This window comes from Vigna unguiculata, chromosome 8 (assembly GCF_004118075.2).
Source record: "Vigna unguiculata cultivar IT97K-499-35 chromosome 8, ASM411807v1, whole genome shotgun sequence".
Lineage (NCBI taxonomy): Eukaryota > Viridiplantae > Streptophyta > Magnoliopsida > Fabales > Fabaceae > Vigna > Vigna unguiculata.
Genome location: NC_040286.1, coordinates 23,899,195 through 23,907,003, shown reverse-complemented (window position 1 = coordinate 23,907,003; position 7,809 = coordinate 23,899,195). Strand labels below are relative to the sequence as shown.

At 32.2% G+C, this 7,809-nt stretch overlaps 1 pseudogene; it reads right to left on the bottom strand.

Annotated features, from left to right (window-relative positions):
* Positions 1 to 4,883: 4,883 nt before the first annotated feature.
* On the bottom strand, positions 4,884 to 5,769 carry LOC114195015 (annotated as a pseudogene).
* Positions 5,770 to 7,809: the final 2,040 nt, after the last annotated feature.

Below are 7,809 nucleotides of genomic sequence, written 5' to 3'. Positions count from 1 at the left end.
ATTATATGTATATTATATTATATTATATTATATTATATTATATTACATGTATATGTGTAAATATATATATATATATATATATATATATAAAAGTATATTTTATTTATATGTATATATACTATATTATATTATATTATATTTTATGTGTAAATATATTATTTATTTATATATATTTTTTAGATTATTTAATAAATTATAAATAGTTTAGTAATTTAAGCGGGGACGGGTATTTGGGCGGGTATATATATATCCCCATCCCCATCCCCATCCCCAGTTGAAAATTTCGGGTATTACCCATACCCATACCCATACCCAGTCAAAGCGGGGATTCCCCGTCAAAACGGGGACGGGTTCGGGTGATACCCACGGGCACGGGTTTATTTGCCATCTCTAGTCAGGATGAACCCAAGCATACATATTAAAAGCTTGGTCGCAGATATCAAAAGTCGTTATGGATATACTATGACACACAGAAGAGCATGGATAGCAAAGGAAAAAGCAATTACCATGAAGTATGGCGACTAAGACCAATCTTATAATGAAGTTCCCAGATGGTTACAAGCGGCCCAGCACACTAATCCTGAGACAATTTTCCAAGTTTCTTGTCCTCTAGTTAAAGTTGGTGGTCAGGATGGGACATCCTACTACATTATGGAACGTTGTTTCTAGGCATTTGGACCATGCATTGAAGGCTTTAAATATTGTAAATCTGTTGTTTAAGTAGATAGAACATTTTTAACCGGCAAATATCATGCCACCTTGCTAACTGTAATTGCTTAGGATGGAAATAGAAACATATTTCCTTTAGCATTTGTAATAGTAGAAGGTGAGACAAAATAGACACTGATTTGGTTCTTTCAACTACTATGAGAACATGTAACTCCTCAACCAATTCTATGCCTCATTACTGATAAGGGTAAGGGCATTTTGTCAGCCCTACGCTCAGAAATTGACTGGGAATCAAACAATCTTCACTATGTCTACTACATATGTCATCTGGCTTCCAAATTCAACAAAAGGTTCAAAAATGCAAATCTAAAGAAAGATTTCCTTAACTTGGGTACTACATTTTCCTAACCTTGCATTCCATATCTATAAAATTTTTCCTTCCAACTAAGCATTATTTCCTTTAATATGTGATTTCTTTTTCACAGCTTACGAAGTCAAACAACCTACTGTCTAAGCAAAACTTTCAGCTATGAAAAGTTGAACACATATGAAAAGTTGGATTCGCGGACCTTCTGTTCTTGTTAATCCTTTCCTCGTACCACATATAGGCCTTGTATTCCTTGCATATGAATATTGGATCACCAATATTTGCATACATTGTGTATAATAAAGTATATGGTTAGTAAATGGAGTTCAATATAGATGCAATAGAAACTTTAACTATTAAATACAATCTTATCTTGAAATCATGCTATGTGAAATTTCGTCATCTTGTTCTATATTTTCGTCTTCTATGTCTATGTTTACGTAAGGTGGTGAATCAGAAAACCTTACTGGTATATCTAAAAGGATGTTGTAGTTATGTCAACAAATATTTCTTTAGCAAATGTGGTACAAAATATAATTTACAAATTATAAGTTATATAGGTACAAATTTAGTAAGTACTACCTGTAGCGATATTTTCAATTGGTGGAGTTTTACTTTGATATATTGCAGCAGCATTTAGTATTGTTTGTGAAGATTTGACATGTTCATCCAACAACTTGAAACTTCTGAAATAGATTTTGACAATGAGAACTCTGATGAAAGAATTTGTAGTTCATTGGATTAGTTTTCCCCTAGGGTGGTTGACCTTTATAATATCCTGCTAAATCATTATTTGTTGGAATCTCTTGATTCAGGAAAGTCATCATTGTTATATCAGATAGTGGTCTGAAATTCCTTTTTTTTCGCAGGTCTTCATCAAGTAAGAGACTTTGACTGATTTTTGCACATTTCATTTTCTTTTCTTTAGCATCAACTTTCTTTTTAGTCTTCCATTTGTGCAAGCTAGATTCAATTGCATGTTCGGATCACTCATATTGGCCACTATGACAATAAAATTTATTACTAAAACAAAAACATTGTACACATTCACATTAATCTGTTAAAGTAAAAGACATTCATGGTGTAGATGGATGACTTTAAAATTTATCCCAATAGACAATTGATGATTTATTATTATTACATAATATAAAACTTTTACATTGAATTCCATAATAAAATAAAGACAGGGAGGATGTTCAAACAAAAAAAACATTAAAATAGTATTTAATCCATTATTATACCTCAAACTTCATTTACTAGACTTGTGGCCTTCTTTTTCCTTTACATTGCATGATGTTGTGTGTTTTACTCTTTCCCATCTTTAAACTTTTGAAACAAAACTTCCTAAATAAACTTTTCGTTCGGGGTATGAATAATGTGCGCCAAATAAAATTTATTTATTAACTTAATTTTATTAAATCCTTTATTATAGAAATAATTGATTGTATAGTATGCAGAGAGTTGAACTTCTAAAAGTTATTCTAGAATGTACTTAACCCAAATATCTACATCCATTAATTAAGCTTTAATTTCTTATAATTTATTTCCATCGTTATTTTAAATATACAAATAATTAGAGTTAATGTAGAACCTTCCATTTTGATAAATGTTGGCATTGCCTTAGAATTATATATAGTATTCAGTTTTAACTTTTTCTAAATGTATTTGGAACTTCACCATCCAACTTCTTCAATGAAGACTTCTAAGGGCAATGAAAAGGCTCCTGTCAAACTCTATTCCTTCAAAAATTTGTTCCAGAGTTCAATGACCTTGATATATCCAAAATGGGTAAGTTTTGAAGTTATGCTTCCATATTGCTTTAACACTATTTTCATTCCTTATATCTGTAAAAGTAATTGTTATTGTTAGATTTCTTGTAAAAATTAAATCTTTCATGAAATGTTCAACATCTAGACCGTATATATTTACTTTTTTTGTTTTTAAAATTGTTGCCTCATAAAAGTAGTCCTTTTTTTGTTTATAAGGATGAATCAAAAATATGATTCTTGGATTTTTGAAATTGTTTTGTAGGAGTTCGTTCAATTTGACGAAACTTTCTTTGTTTACTAGGGACAACACATGCTAATGGGCCGAAACTAATTTCGGGATCTGGTAGGAAATTATGTTATGGTTGAATTTGAAGATTCTTTGATGCAAAATCGACCATTTCGTATAACTAGTGAACTTGCAAATTTTTATAAGTTGGATGATCTGTACTAGTTAGTGATCCTATATTGTGGACACCGGTACTTTCAGTTTAGGGTTTTCAGTTTGTTTATTGACAAAATAGACTCCTGCATCCAAAATGGTTCATATTCTGCAACAACCTTTGTCTTCTTCAAGGTTTTTGACTTGTTTTAAATCTAACTTATTGGTCTCTGAGGTACTATTTAAAACTTCATAATATTGTCTTTAGTTATTAAATTTATCTTGATTTCTTTCCATTTTTTAACCTGGTTGTAGAATTTCATTTGCCTAGATGACTCATTTCTTCTTTTTCGGGGATATCAATTGACCTTTGGGAAAATTCAACTTATTGATCCATGTCAGAAGAAACATGATATTGGTATCCAGAGGTCGGACAATGGAGATTTGATCATACATAAAAGGGTCTTAGAGATATGTCAATACTACAATCTAAAGGAAAACAAAATCATACATATGAATTATGTTGACAAAATACCTTTTTATTTAAGGTTTTTTCTCCTCAAGGCATTGAGATTGAATATTCTCCCCAAATAGTTAGCAGTAGTAAAGATGATTTAAGTCTTGGAGCTTAAGACTCTATATAGATTTTTACCATTCAATGACAAAATACTTATCTGCATATGATGCAAAATCATCTTCACTGGTATTAGATTCTTAAACTTTTATGTTGTTGAGACTTTGGCAAATGTACCAAGTCATGCAAGTAATAAAAATGGTAAGTTCAAGTATCGTTTTTCCACAGGAATTGCATTTGTTTAGTTAACTAGGCGTACTTACTATTTTAAGCATTGAATCACTACAAAAATAATTGTTTTTAGTGGGGGTTATATTTAGCATTTCTAGGGGTTTTAACCCCCACTAATGGCTTTACCAGGGGCTTGCAATTCCCCTGGAAGAGCCAGCGTTGCTAACAGATTACTGGGGGTTTTTAGCAACCCCTGGTAAAGCGCAACTTACCTGGGGTTTTGAACCCCCACTATTGTCTGGGGTTTTTGAAACCCCCACTACTACCTAAGGTTTTCGAAACCCCCGATATTGCTTGGGGCTTTTGAAACCCCCACTACTGCCTAGGATTACAAACCCCTCCTACTTCCTGGGGTTTTTGAAACCCCCATTATTGCCTAGGATTTGAAAACCCAATATTGTCAGTCGTGGTTATTATGACATTTAACTATACCATAGTGTGTTTCATTAATTTTATTTGCTTTTTTAAATGAGTCATGTAATTATTTCTTAATTTTTAAAAACTATTACTATGTGATAGTGACATCCATTGCAGTTGAGTGGGTGTTGGGTTGTGATTATGTAACGTTAGAATTAGATTAAAATTGCATAAATAGTGTGTAAGATACACTTTAATGAATTTAGTTTTCAACAGGATCTGAAAAATCAAATTATGATAAAGACCGAATAAGAAAAAGTATATGATTCAAAACTTTAAGTGTATATTATTGACAGAGAAAAGAAAAATGGAGTTAATTAAATAGAAAAAAAAAAAAGAATCAGAACTAGTACAGAATAAGAAGCTATTTTTACATCCACTTAGTTAATTAATAGACTTTCCTACATGAATCTCGAGCCAAACAAAAAGTAAATCATATGTTTCAATGAGAATATACTGGACATCAAATAGAATCCACTAATTTTGACCTGGAATATTTTTATCAAGATGATGGCACACCATCTGTATACATGCATCATCATGAGTGTAAATTAACGAACGAATACACTAATAGTTCTGTGATTTATTTCATACCGACATATCATGATGCTCATCTATGGTATTAGATGTATAAAGGCACATTGGATTTGTCGAAGATTGCAGAACATTCTTCACACCACATACTTTTATGATATCTGGAGCATGGCCACCACCTGCACCTTCACTACCAATAAAATGTTTGAGGAAAATCCAGAATCAGCCAACTTAGAGTGGTAAACATATCCAAAAATATCTTTAAGATAACACATACCTGTGATAAGCATGAATAGTTCTTCCTTTAAATGCATCAATAGTATGTTCCACAAAACGAGATTCATTTAAGGTGTCAGTGTGTATGTTAACCTGTTATAATACAAGTTCATGATCAAAATCAACAACAAATAACACAATTAAATAAGTAACTAAGCCAAAGAAATTTGTGCATGGATATCATATTTTTATGCAACAGACAAACAAATGTCTATTGCAGCTGGTGTAGTTCCCCAATCCTCGTGCAACTTCAATTCCATAGCTCCAGCGCTGCTTCAATCCCATAGCTCCAATGTTGATTATGTCATGCAGTTCATCAAGTTGAGCACTGTTCCCCTGAAGAAATAAATGGAGGATTTAATTAACTTCATACTTATATCAAAATTTTCTACATAGACAAACAAAAAACTCAGAACAAGCATTATATATATATATATATATATATATATATATATATATATATATATATATATGAATAAAACAGAAAGAAAAATAACAGAGTGAAACAAAAGTTTACAGGCATGTAATATGTTGATTATTGCATCATTTCCATCTGATTTGGAGCTAGTGTACATGTCGTAGCACGTGTTTCATCAGCGGGTCTTGTTCCTCCTCCCACTAATGTTGTGATACCTATATACAATGCAGAAAAAGGCTGAATCAAGAAGTGTGTTTGTAATACATTTAAGAGAAGTTATATAATAATCACTTCAAAAAAAATCTTAAACCTAGCATTTTCCTTATCTACGTGCCCAAATCCCCTTGTGGTCACAACCTCCATGGCTACAATGCAATTGGAATCATTAACTGGACCATCAGCAATGTTATTACCTCCTCTGATGACTTTGTTACCTCCAATGTTGACAAGTACAAAACTTTTACATTCCCCTGCTGAAAGATTAAATATTTTTCAATTCATCATTTGTAATATAATAAATGAATACGGATAATAATTTATTATAATGCAAAAACTCAATGAACTACACATTATAAATTACTCTGGTAAATTTGAAATCTGGGATCAACAAAGCAACTTCTTTTAGAAAATAATGTGTTTGCAATCTTTAATTTTACTTTTCCATTTTCTTTGTGATTACTTTGATTTTTAATCTATCTATTTTTCTGTGTCTTTTCAGTTGAGAATCAATAATCTGTTTTTCTATCTTCAATTCGATAAAGTATCAAAGTTTTCTAGATTTTTTGTGAAAATTTTCAAGTAGTATTGGCTTAGGCTATGGAGGGGGTCCTCAATTTAATCTTTGTTTCGTGCACTTGACTTGAAAAGTTGAATTGTGTATATGTAAAAACAAATAAAAACAATCAAGTAAAGAAAAATCCAAAAATCATACCTTACTAACACTGACATATGTCCACTATATTGAAAAGTTGAATCAATAATTATAGCCCACTGGAGGTCCTTAATTATATGCTTGAATGTCTGCAAATAGAGAATTAAACCTCATCATCTTTTTTTTTAATCATTCCATCATAAAATTTAAAATATGACATAATTCCCAACTTATGAGTAACTAAACAAAACTAGAAACTGCTGCAACACCTGACAACTTTGTTATAGAGAAAACCAAAATCTTCAAGAACACAAACTAAGTCAGATTCACATGAGTGCCTCTCACGGCAGGAACAATTACAAGCACAATCAAAACCATCAAACCTAATATCGAAATGGAGTTTTGAACACCGTACATTCAATAGGAACTACACAGTTTAATTGAAATCAATGAGCTAACCAAAACCAAAACACGTTCCAAAATTTAAATTATGCTTCAACTCCATCCAAAATCAAAACAAATCAATGAGCCAGTCAATTATTCAAGTCAAAATTAAAAACTATTTTAACACCTAAATCAGGTTAATCAATAAGCTCATACTTCATAGAGTCGTGCCTTGACACGAACTCGTCGACCTCCTCTAGCAATTTCTCGTGTCTCGCATTTCACCTTGCCGGCAACTGCTCTTCCGTTGTCGTTGCTTATCCATTGGTGCTAAAAACCAAATTCTTCGGCACGCCATCGGAGTCTCTCTGCTTCTACGAAAAACTTGGCGGCAGGGAAACTAGAACCAGAGACTTGTCACCTTGTGCAACACTGATAGCGGTTGCCAAAGTTCGAATGCGACTTGCCTCAATAGTGGTTGCCAAAGGTACTAAACAATGCACCGCAAATTTGAAAAAATGCAACACCTGAAAGAAAAACTCTTCTCAGATCAAAAGCCAAAGAGAACAAAAGAAAAACCATTATCAATTGGAATATGCGGTCGGGAGAACGAGATTCGAAGAGAGTGATTGTAAGTTGGGATTCACATAGCGGGAAAGAAAAATGAAATGGAGAGAAATTGGGAGGAGTGATTCATTCAGAGAAAAGGAATTTTTTTTTAAGAGATGAAGATTTCAAAATAATTTTTAGGGCACTGGAAAAAAACAAGAGAGAAGAGGGAAAATGTTAAGCTCTCCACAAATGAAAAAGAGGATTTCTGAAAATATAGGAGGGAAATAAACTTTGTGGAGGTTAATTAGAAAAACTTCAGTTAGTTACCAGAGGTTTAGAAAACCTCTGTTAGTGTATTTGTTAGGAGA